At 43.9% G+C, this 12,651-nt stretch overlaps 1 protein-coding gene across 4 annotated transcripts in view; it reads right to left on the bottom strand.

The window, feature by feature from the left end:
- The window catches only part of FEZ1 (fasciculation and elongation protein zeta 1), a 52,388-nt gene that overhangs the window by 23,733 nt on the left and 16,004 nt on the right, over positions 1-12,651 (bottom strand). The window lies entirely within an intron of this gene.

Consider the following 12,651-nt stretch of genomic DNA (forward strand, 5'->3'; position numbering starts at 1 on the left):
AAAGGGTGAAGAACACCAGAAACGATAAATACGTGCATCCGTATTAAAAATTAACTTCCTTAAAATGCAACTTACTATCCAAGCAAAAAGTGTGCAGTGTGGAGTTCTAATAAAATAGATAACCTTGGTATGGAAGATGGATGGAAGAGACTCATGCTGCTACGAAGTGTTTTACATTTTATGTAAGAGGCACAATATGAATTCTAAATAGACTAGAGTAACAATAAGGCAAGATATAATACATAAGTACTCCCTTAAAAATTACAAAGAGGTACAGATAAAATCCAATAGAGACATCAAACAGAATGTTGAAAATATTTGAGTCAAAAAGGAAAGAGGAAAGGTGAAACAAGGCATAACAGCGAAAAAAAAAAAAAAAACTGAGACAAACAGAAATATAAGCTAGCACGACCTAACTTAAACTTTCAATACAATGTTAAAGGTTAATGAACAAAACACTGCACAAATGAACCAAATGCAAAAAGCATAGGTTTTCAGACTGAATATAAAATCTAGACTGGGGGCGGGGGCAGGGCTTGGCGCCATAGCCTGGTAGTTAAAGTCCTCTGCTTGCCTTTGCCAGAATTCCACAGGGCCACTGGTTCGTATCCCAGCTACTCCACCTCCCATCCACCTCCCTGCTTGTGGCCTGGGAAAGCAGTGGAGGATGGCAGAGCCTTGGGATCCTGCACCCATGTGGAAAACCTGGAAGAAATCACTGTCACGGCAAACACTGTTGAGAGCATAGAACTACAGGATCTCTCAAACTAGAAAATAATTTAGCAGGTCCTTAAAAATTACACAACTACACCAACCATATGATTCAGTCATTCTATTCATAGATTTTTACCCAAGAGAAATGAAGTACAGGGCCACAGAAGGACTTACACAAGAATATTCACATTAGATTTAGGTGCAAATTCAAAACCTGGAACCAACCCAGTATTAATTTGTAGGAAAATGAAAAAGCACAGGGTGTCCATATAATAGATTCAGCAATAAGAAGGAATGAACTGTTAATATACACAACAGCAACAATGAATATCTAAATAATTATCCCGAGTTTAAAAAACCCGACAGGGCAGTCTTAACCTGACAGTTACAACTTTGAGCCAGGCCTGAGGGTGGGCCAGGTAGGGGTTCTTAGGGGTTTATCTCCAATTAGGCTACGGCACCTACCAGTATATGCAAAAAACAGGACTGGGAGTGGGCTGGTATACTATACCCATTTTCATAAAGTACAGCAGGGTCTGTGGACAGATTGGTTTCAGTACTTAGGGGTCTTCTTAACCAGGCCACTACACCAGATGATAAGCGTGGGAAATAGGGCTGGGGGCAAGCCAGGCCAGGCTGCACTTGCTGGGACATGCATGGGCAGGAGTCGGGGGATAGACTAGGATGGGCCATGTTGGGCTGCTGTACCTGCTGGCACACAGGAGACAAGTTTGAGAATGGGCCTGATAGGGGATCTTAGGGGTCTTCCCTATTATACTGCTCCACCCGATCCCCAACTTCAAAGAACATCACATGGATGTGAGGACTGGTCTTGGAATGCATGTTGCAAGGCTGGGCCATCTCCATTGCCAACTCCCATGCAAAGATGAACAACCTACCCAGATGGACACGAAATCCAAGGTGACTGTCTCCTTTAATTGAACAGAAGACTTCAAGTACCTCATCAAAAGGATGAGGGGTAGGGGAGCAGACTGAACGACACTACAAGCCAATATCTACAAAAAAGTATCTAAGCCCATGGACATACTAAAATATACATGGACAGTCAACAGGCATTAGAAGTAATTTCTCACCACTCACACAACAAAGCCAGTAACATGTCAGAGCAGTCAAGACCACTCAAGTAACACCTTCAGGGCATTCATCCCCTGGATGAGGTGCCTGGGATGACATTAAGGGACCATCTTTGTCCCCGGGCACTGATGTGGTCTGACAGCAAGGGCAGGCACCCTATTTTCTTCTCACAACACCCCACCCCACCCTATGGCCGCAGGAAGGAGGGCAAAGGCTTTCCCCTCACCCTGCCCCTTTCACTCCTGATCAGTGACCCACGTGGGTCTGCCATCTACTCACCTGTGTAACAAACATTAAAAAATAAACAAGTGAAGACTGCTTGGGATGCCCATATGTCCTATCAGAGTGTCTGGGTTTGATTCCCAGTTTCCCTCCCAATTCTAGCTTCTGGTGGCTGTGCACCCTGGGAAGCAGTAGGTGATGACTCATGTATTTCGGTTTCTGCCACCTAGAAATCAGAAACCCAGAAATCTTGACTCCTGGTCTTGCTTAGGCCTAACCCTTGCTGTTGTGAGTATTTGCAAAATGAACCAGCAAGCAAGGTCTCTCTGGGTCTATTTGTCACTGTCTTTTCCTTTGTGTGTCTCTACCAAATAAATAAATATATACATACATAAACATTTACAAATGCAGATAGGAAAGAGGATTACTGGGGCCTGGCAAGATGGCTTAACTGGCTAATAATCCTCCCTTTGCAAGAACCAACATCCCATATGGGTGCCAGTTCATGTTCCAGCTGTTCCACTTCCCATTCAGCTCCCTGCTTATGGCCTGCGAAAGCAGTGGAGAGGGGTCCAAGTCCTTGGGATCCTGCACCCGTGAGAGAGACCCAAAAGAAGCTCTTGGCTCCTGGCTTCAGATCAGCTCAGTTCTAGCCATTGCAGCCATTTGGAGAGTAAGCCAGCACAAAGAAGATCTTTTTTCTGCCTTTACAACAAAATAAATAAATCTTTTTAAAAAAGAAGACTACCATATGACTTCATCTGTATAAAATTCTAGAAAACACAAACTGACCAGTTGTTGCAGAAAGCAGGTTAGTGGCTGACTAGAGATTAAGAGTGAGAGGGAGGAAAAATGGCCATGTTCCTTCTCTTCATAATGGCAATGGTTTCACAGACGTATTCATGCATCAAAACTTATCAAATTGTGCACTCTAACATTTGCAGCATAATTATGCCAATTATCCCTCATTAAAGCTGTGGGAAGAAAAAGAAAACTGAAAAAGAAGATAAAAGGGTCTTACGGCATGACTTAGTTGGGTTTATCCCAAGAATATAAGTTTGATTTAATATTTGATGGTTAATTCATGAAATTTACCACATACAGGAGAAAAATGCATATCAGTCGAGGCAGAAAATAGATCATTTACTTTCACAAAAACAACGCAAGAAAGTATTCTACCCCACACAGCCACGGGCTTCCAAGTCGGAAGGGCCCAGAGGGTACACTAGAGTGCTCAAGGCATTTTAAAAACAATAAAGCACACGATTGTGAAACTGCCAATGAGAAAGGGAAAAAGAAACATACTAGAAGCTTATAGAGAGAACCAAAAGAATTATACAAAAAGGACTGGGAATTCCAACAGATTTGGGACTTAATGTAGAATAATCATTGTATCAAACTCATAATAATGTGTTAAACACATGAACAAAAAGATTTTCATGTTTTTTTTTTTCCTCTTAGGTTTATTTTTTTACGTGAAAGGCAGAGCAACAGAGCGATGGAAAGAACTTCCATCTCCTATTTCACGCCCCAAATGCACAGCACAGTCAAAGCTGGGGCAGGCTCCAGCCAGGAGGCTGGAAAGCATCCAGGTCTCCCACATGGCAGGGACTCAAGCACGTGGGCAGTCTCCCACTGCCTTCCCAGGTGTATTAGCAGCAAGCAGAAGCAGAGGCAGAACAACCAGAACTTGAACTGGAACTCCAGTAAGGGGTGCCAGTATTCCAAACGGCATCTCAACGGACTATGATACAAACCCAACCCCTCGTGTATTTTAAGACGCATTCTCCTGTCCCTTTTTCTCAAAGATATACTAAATGCACCTTGCTTCCCCACCAAATAAGGGGTTAACCCAAAAAACGTTAAAATACGGCCACCAGAGGAAAGGTGAGAAAAGCAGGAAGAATCTCCAGGATGAAAATTAAGGAAATTCTGAGGCCAACAGCTGTGAAGCAGACCTAGTGTACACACACACACACACACACCCCAGACTGTAGCCAAGAGACAGAGGGTGCTTGCTAGGATGTTTGCACGAAAAACTCTTTGACTTGACAAAATAACATTTTTTAATCCTTGTGTTTTTTATATATTTCTTATTTTCTGCCTATCAGTTCTGCCACTAAAAAATAAAAAAAGAAAAACCTTTTGGTGGTGACAGACTTATTTCCAGGGGTAGCCAAATCTTAGCGCTCACAGAGGTTCAGCCTGGAGGGTACTTCTGACATGCGTATTAATGTGCTCATAGCCACACCCCCTCTACTAGCTAAGCTGGGAGTAGGCAACACACTTTGCGGATAGTTAGCCTAGGTCCAGGTGGAAGCCAAGCAGTGACCTCCTACTGAAAGTATTCAAACCGGGCCCGGAGTGATAGCGTAGTGGTTAAAGTCCTCTCCTTGAACGCACCGGGATCCCATATGTGTGCTGGTTCTTATCCCAGCGACTCCACTTCCCATCCAGCACCCTGGTTGTGGCCTGGGAAAGCGGTCAGGAAGGCGCAAAGCTTTGGGACCCTGCACCCACATGGGCGACCCAGAAGAGGCTCCTGGCTTTGGATTGGCTCAACTCTAGCTGTTGTGGCCACTTGCGGCTAATGATGGAAGATCTTCCTCTCTGTCTCTCCTCCTCTGTTTATCTGCCTTTCCAAAAAAAATAAATAAATCATAAAAAAAGAAAGTATTAAAACCATCCAGTACAAATTGTTTACCCACCCTGTATTGCCCTACACAGAGAAAACTCCAATTCAAGAGGTACCCCAGGCTGTCCCTTTTCCGCCTCCTGGTTGACCTGGACGCCTCCTCACATGGTATGCCATGCCTCCTGCTTCTAGGATCTGTAACTGCAACTGGTCCTTCATACCCATGGTTCCTCACCTGCAAATTCAACCCAGCTGAGTTCAAAAATATTCTAAAAGAAAAATTACATCTGCAAGGATATTTTCTCTTCTTTATTCCCTAAATAATGTAGTGTAACAACTATTTATATAGTCTGTATATGTGTATTGCAAATTCACTGGAGATGAATAAGTATATAGAAGGATGTGTGCAGATTATATGCAATTACCATGATCATCTCATTTAAGGGACTTGAATTTTCATTTTTCTACTTGAAAAACAGACTTACAGAGAGAGACACAGACACAAACAGAAATATCTTCCATATTCTGGTTCATTCTCCAAATGCCCACAATGGCAAGAGATGGATCAGGCCAAAGCCAGTATCCCAGAATTCCATGCAGGTCTGCCCTGTGGGTTACATGGACTCAAGTACCTAAGCCATCGTCTCCTTGCTCCCCAGAGTACAGATTAGCAGGAAGCTGGAGTGGAAAGGCACTTGAATGCAGGGACGAGAACGACCTAACATATATGTTAGCCACTGCTTCAAACACCTACAACTTGAGCACAGGTGGACTTTGACACCCTCACAGGGATACCAAGGGACAATAGTATAATAAACTTGGCTTTCTTGAGCCTGTCCTGTATCTCCCTCTGTGTCGGCACCTATCACAAGCAAGAACACAGAATGATCATTTTCTAAGATGTATGCTTCAATCAGAACTCAGAGTTGTTAGAAACTAAGCAAAGGAAAGAACTATTCTAAACTCCGGGCTAAACAGTAAGTTTCATGGACAGGAACTATTCCTACAGAACACTGCATGCTTCAGTTAGAAATAGCACTACACTGGGGAGAATCAAGATGGTGCAATAGGTATGGACACGTTTAAACAGACGGAGAAATATTAGCCATTGTGAAGCAGAGAGGGCACATTCCAGGAATTGGAAGAGGACAGAACAACAGCAGAGGAGTGCCTGGAGACTGACAGACACAACGGTGTGGTGTCGCAATGACTGATACCTCAGCAGCATTCAGCAAGTAGCGATCTGTACTCCACCAGCAGTTGGAACTCCACCAGCAACAAGGTGGGAAGGGATGTTTACCAGGAGCCCCAGAGGTGAACTCAAAGAACTGCCCGTTCTGCTGGTCTGTTTGATTTAACCAGGAGTAGAGACAAAGCAGCAGGTCCCAGATGGGTGGTGCAGGAATAGGATGGATTTCATAGCCCAGTTTGCCTCCTAGAGCTGTATCGGGTGTCATTTTTTTTAAGGAGGCAAGGGCTATGGGGCAGGACTACACATGCATTGAACTGGGAGTGTCCTGATTTCTGCCTCAGTGAACTGCAACAATGTGGCATCTTACAGGTTGCATCCAAGACAGGTTTGGGTAGCCCTCAGACCTGACAGGCAGCAGATCAAGAACTCCAGTAATGGCACATCAGGCCCCATTTGTTACATTGTGGCAAAGAATTTAAGACTTCAGGGGACAACATTGAACTGCACATATTCTGAGCTCGGCGAGAACTCACTCAGCTCAGTGGATTGCACTGATGGCCCCACAGGAAAATAATACTGACTATGGCATGATACAGGTCAAAATAGGTTCGAGTGACCCTCAGACCTAAGGGTCAACAGGTTTTGACAAGATAAGCACCACCAATAACCTAGTATATAGGACACCTTCTGTCTCCCTAATCCTGGGACCTACCCCAACTGGAAGTGGGAGAAAGGTTGTACAGACAGACAATGTTGCAGCCCCAACACGGTATCACAGGAGGTGGAGACTGGTGAGCCAGGAGCTGGGGTTACAGAGACCATGATGGAAATCTAACATAAGAACCCAGACCTGGAACTCACTGAAGAATGACACAACTGACCACACACAAAGAGCCATGTACCAACTGCAATAAGAAAAATAGAACTGAAGACATATGGGTGACACAGCTTAGAAACATGCCCCAGGGAGAAGAATCTGCTAACCACAAGCACAATGACCAAGAGCAAAAGAAGACACACAGGCAAAATGAATATTACTGAAGACTCCCTTGCAAAGGAACAAAACCCTTTTCCAAGTACAGAGTTAACTGAGGAAGACATCAAGAAAATGGGGATACAAAATTCAAAACACGTGCTATAAAACTTCTTATCAATAACGAGAAGCACGTAATACAGGAGTTCAATAAATTTAAGGAACATATCACACTGGAAATGAATCTAATGAAAGCTGATATATCAGAAATTAAGAATACAGTAGGGTCCAGCACTGTGACCTAGCGGCTAAGGTCCTCACCTTGAACACACCGGGATCCCATACAGGAACCAGTTCTAATCCCTCTTCCCATCCAGCTCCCTGCTTGTGACCTGGGAAAGCAGTTGAGGATAGCCCAAAGCCTTGGGACACTGCACCTGCATGGGAGACTCGAAAGAGCTCCTGGCTCCTGGCTTCGGATAGGCTCAGCACCGGCCATTGCAGTCACTTGGGAAGTGAATCATCGGATGGAGGATATTTCTGTCTCTTCTCCTATATATATCTGACTTTGCAATAAAAATAAATAAATCTTTTTTTTAAAGGTTTATTTATTTACATTACAAAGTCAGATATACAGAGAGGAGGAAAGACAGAGAGGAAGATCTTCCATCTGATGATTCACTCCCCAAGTGACTGCAATGGCCAGTGCTGTGACAATCCAAAGCCAGTAACCAGGAACTTCTTCCAGGTCTCCCACGTGGGTGCAGGATCCCAAAACATCGGGCCATCCTCCACTGCTTTCCCAGGCCACAAGCAGGGAGCTGGATGGGAAGTGGAGCTGCCGGGATTAGAACCGGCGCCCATATGGGATCCCGGGGTGTTCAAGGCGAGGACTTTAGCCACTAGACCATTCCACCGGGCCCAATAAAAATAAATAAATATTTAAAATAAAATACCGTGGAGCAAATTAAAAGTACAGTGGAAAGTCTTCAAAATAGAATGTAGGACAACAAGGTGGAGGAATCCACCATGGGGGGAGGGCACGGGAAGGGGTTGGGGGAATCCCAGAGCCTATGAAACTGTGTCACATAATGTCACGTAAAAAAAAAAAAAAAATAGAATGTAGGAGGCAGAAGACTCAAAATTAGCAGATATTTCTCGTCATCAGGGGGAAGCAAACAAAAAGCTGGAAGCAGGGCTGGATCAGGCCAAAAAAAGTATTCAAGAACTGAAAGATACCATTAAAAGGCCAAATATAAGAGTTATGGGAGTCCCAGAAGGTGCAGAAAGAGAAACTGGAATTAAAGGTGTATTCAATGAAATAATGAGGAAATAGTTCCCTAATCTAGAGAAAGAATTGGGAAACAGCATCCAAGAGGGGCACAGGACTCCCAACAGAATTGACCAAAAGTGATCTTCACCACAACACATGATAATCAACCTCTCTTCAATCGAACATAAGGAAAAGATCCTTAAATGTGCACGTGAAAAAAATCAACTGACATATAAAGGAATGCCAATTAAACTCACAGGAGACCTCTCACAGGAAACTCTACAGGCCAGAAGAGAATGGAGTGACATATTCCAGATTCTAAAAGCAAAAAATTGTCGGCCCAGGAAAACATACCCAGCAAAGGTTTCCTTTGTCTTTGAACATGAAATAGAATTCTTCCACAGTAAAGAAAAGCTAAAAGAATATGCCTCTTCCAAATCTGTCCTACAAACAATACTCAAAGATGTTCTCTTGACAGAGAAAAGGAATAGTATCCACCAAAACCAAAGGCAAATGCGAAGAACATCTCAGTAAAATAACAACAGAAGACTAAATCAATGAACAACCCATTGCTAAAATGACCAGGACCAAATTACTACCCATTCATATTAACCCTGAGTGTAAATGGATTAAACTCATCAATTAAATGTCATCAATTAATAGACTGGATTAAAAAACAAAACCCATGTATTTGTTGCTTACAGGAGACATATCTCAACAACAAGGATCAGCAGAAACTATATCTCATGGGTTTTGATTTTTTTGTTAGTTTTATCTCTTCAAAACACTTTCTTCTGATTAAATTCTTTACTGACTCATAGGCGATACAGTAGCATCATTTTCTTCAAGAAGTTTCTGGATTTTCTTTTTCATTTCTTCAGGGACACATTAGTTATTCGGTAGCATGTTATTTAACTTCATGTTGTTGTTAATTTCGTTTTTTTCCTGCTTTCTGCTGATTTTGTTTTGTGGCTTTTCATTTAAGGAGATGTATAGTAACTGTAATGGAGATTATCTTATCTAGTAGCATGTTATTTAACTTCATGGCATTGTGAATTTCTATTTTTCTTCCTGTTGTTGATTTTGTGTTGTGGCTTTTCATTTAAGAGGATATATAGTAACTGCGTAAAATAGACTATCATATCCAGATGTGAGGATACAAAGCAGTATGCTGTGGGGAGCGTGGTGCTGAAGCCGCTCCGCTATTGAGAGGGGCCATTGCAAGATGGCAGCTGGCCCAGGGCCAGGAGGCAGAGTTGGTCTCATCCGCAGGTAAACAGGAAGTCACAGGGATAGGCTAATGCCCTAGCTGTGATTACTGGCCTATCACGTAGTGCCAAGTGGACCCATGGGAAGAAGTGATTGGTGGAGAATAATATAAAAATAGCTGGTAAGATCCGGCGGAGTGGCCTAGCGGCTAAAGTCCTCGCCTTGAAAGCCCCGGGATCCCATGTGGGCGCCGGTTCTAATCCCGCCAGCTCCACTTCCCATCCAGCTCCCTGCTTGTGGCCTGGGAAAGCAGTGGAGGACGGCCCAATGCATTGGTACACTGTACCCACGTGGAAGACCTGGAAGAGGTTCCAGGTTCCCGGCATCGGATCGGCACGTACCGGCCCGTTGCGGCTCACTTGGGGAGCGAATCATCAGACGGAAGATCTTCCTCTCTGTCTCTCCTCCTCTGTGTATATCTGGCTGTAATAAAATGAATAAATCTTTTAAAAAAAATAGCCGGTAAAAGCTAGGCGGGACGGAAGGACAGAAAATGACAGATGGACGGACTGGGACGGACAGACGACAGACGGGTGGCAGACGGAGAAAGACAGGACGAGGGAGAAGGAGGACGGGTGGGAGGAAGGGTGGTGGAGAGAAGAAGCGGGGAAGAAAGCTTAGGCCAATGGGGACAGGAGCAGTGGAGATAAGGTTTTAAACGCAGCTGCTTTGGGCAGTGAGGGGTCCGGTTGCAGTTCCGACTTTTCCCAGACCCCCAGAGTATGCCTTATCATTTTAGTGTCGCTGCTGCGGGACAGCGGCAGTATGCATCTCTACTTCCAGACAAAGATGGATTCCCAAAGAAACTGTTCACTACATCTTGACAAAAAAAAAAAAAAAGAAAAGAAACAGTACTACACTGTTACAATTGAGAATATACATAATTTTGAGTTAATTATCAATGGGTGACAACCCCATGTGCCAAGGAAAGAAGAGTAAGTGTAAGTAGTATAGGTGATCCAAAAGAATTAAAATTTTATCTTCCATAATACAAAGTTAGTAGTTAACAATAAAATGGATACTTTCTTAAAAAATAAAAACTATAGCAATATAAATGTCCAATTAGAAAATTGAGGCTATATCTCCATAAAACAACAGCTACAAGCAATAAAATGCTGATTGCCTTTATGCAGAAGCAGAAGGCAAAGCAAGGCAAGGGACTGCTGCTTATTTTTTTTAAAGACTTACAATAACAAGGTTTTTAAAAAAATTCTGACATTTCAAATTTGGTACACATGAAATTTTAGTTTTAGAAGAGAAAATTATTTGTAGTCGCAATTCAGCAGCTTGTACAATATTTGATGCAACTACTTAGTGATACCCAAGGACAAAGATGATCAGGTTTGGGAACAAACAGCTATTCTTTGTGGTGACCCATTTCTGCAGAAGGTCTGTGGGGTCCCTAAAGAGAAGCCCACCAGCTGTGGGCAATGAACATGCCCGGGATATTTCATTGGTTGGTTAGTGTCTGTCCCAGAAGGAATACAGAGCTCTGGCTACTCCAGTAACTCACTTTAACTGAGGTCTATTTGAAAAGCTCCTACTATAACTAACCCAGATAATTTTTTTTAAGAGATGAACTGAAACAGTCTTAATCCGTCCTCTCCGGCTGCCATGTCATCCCATGGGTTCAATGGAGGAAACACTCCAAGGGAGATCATCCATTTCAGAATTGTTCAGTTCTCCCTGAAATATTCATCCCTGGAGGGAATTTTGCAAATGAGGATGAATTAGATCCCTTCCTGAAGGTCAGGCCATCTTATACATTCTTGGCTTCATCCACCCAAAATAGTCAGATAGCTAGCAGAAAGACAAGCAAGCCAAATCTGTAGCTTGTACTGCAATGGATCTGGCTGATTCTCAGTAAACAGATTCATTCTGTGATTATCCCCTTGCCCTTGGGAAACCAGATGAAATTTCTGTCTCCTTTGGCCAGGCCCAGCCTGGGTCATTGCAGCCATTTGGGAAGCGAACCAGCCAGATGGAAGATCTCTCTCTCTCTCTTTCTCTCTCTCTCTCTCTCTGCCTTTTAAGTAAACAAGTGTGTGTGTGTGTGTGTGTGTGTGTGTGTGTATACAAGATACATAGATAGTTGCTTTTTCAACAAACAAACCAGCTAAATGCTGATCTCCTTGGTGTGTTGTCTTGAGCAATAGTGTGCAGGTGACTTGCCCAACAAGAGGAATCTCTTTCCTGCCCTTTTACCCTGCCTTGACTCCAGCTCACTAGGGAAGCCAGATCTAGTATCTGGCTGCCTCTATCACTGCTGAGTTTGTGGGGCTGCCCCAGCCCTTCCTGATAAGAAATCATCACCTTCCCTCCACAAGCGAACAGAAAAGCAAACAAGGCAGAGGTTGGCTTTCTATAGACACTGAGCCATTAAACAGCTGAACTTCCTGCTCTGAATGTCTGTGCCCTCCCCCATAGCCCAATTAATATGTGGGAACCCTAACCCCCAGTGCAATGGCTTTGGGACTAGGGCCCTGGAAGGGGGACTAGATCCTGAGGTTGGAGACCTCCAGAATGAGATCAGTGCCCTTGTGAAAGAGCTGTGTGGAACCACAGTAACATGATGATTATCTGAATCAGAAAACGGGCCTTCACTGAGGCACAGAATCAGCCAAGTCTTTGACCCTGAACGTACTATCTTCCAGGATCATGAGAAACAAATGTCTATTGTTAACAGGTTACAGGGTATAAGGTGTTCTCTTATAGCAGATCAAAGCAACAAAGACAATAGTTTGTATGTGGAGCAATTTGGATCTTCTGCAAGGTCACTCCTGCCCCATAGCCTGGGCAAAGGCACTCACGGTAAGTGTTCTTTATTGCCCGGAAGCCCTCAGGCTACTTCCTTCCCTGGCATCTGTAACCAGGGAGCATGACCGTGACCCAGACACAGAAATATTCCTTTGGTTGAGCTTCATGAAGAATTCATCCCACTGCATGGCCATCTCATTGCCGTCTTGGCCTGCCCCCTGGCCAGTGACAGGCTGCAAGAGTTCTCAGCACTGATGTATATATATGCATAATTTTTTTTTAAAAAATCATTATTTGGGGCCTGGTGTGATAGCGTAATGGTTAAGGTCCTCACCTTGAACACGCCAGGATCCCATATGGGCACCGGTTCTAATCCTGGTGGCCCTGCTTCCCATCCAGCTCCCTGCTTGTGGCCTGGAAAAGCAGTCGAGGACGGCCCAATGCTTTGGGACCCTGCACCCGTGTGGGAGACCCAGAGAGAGGTTCCTGGCTCCTGGCTTTTGGTCGTCACAGCACCGGCC

The sequence above is a fragment of the Ochotona princeps genome, chromosome 4, assembly GCF_030435755.1.
Source record: "Ochotona princeps isolate mOchPri1 chromosome 4, mOchPri1.hap1, whole genome shotgun sequence".
In the NCBI taxonomy this organism is placed as follows: domain Eukaryota; kingdom Metazoa; phylum Chordata; class Mammalia; order Lagomorpha; family Ochotonidae; genus Ochotona; species Ochotona princeps.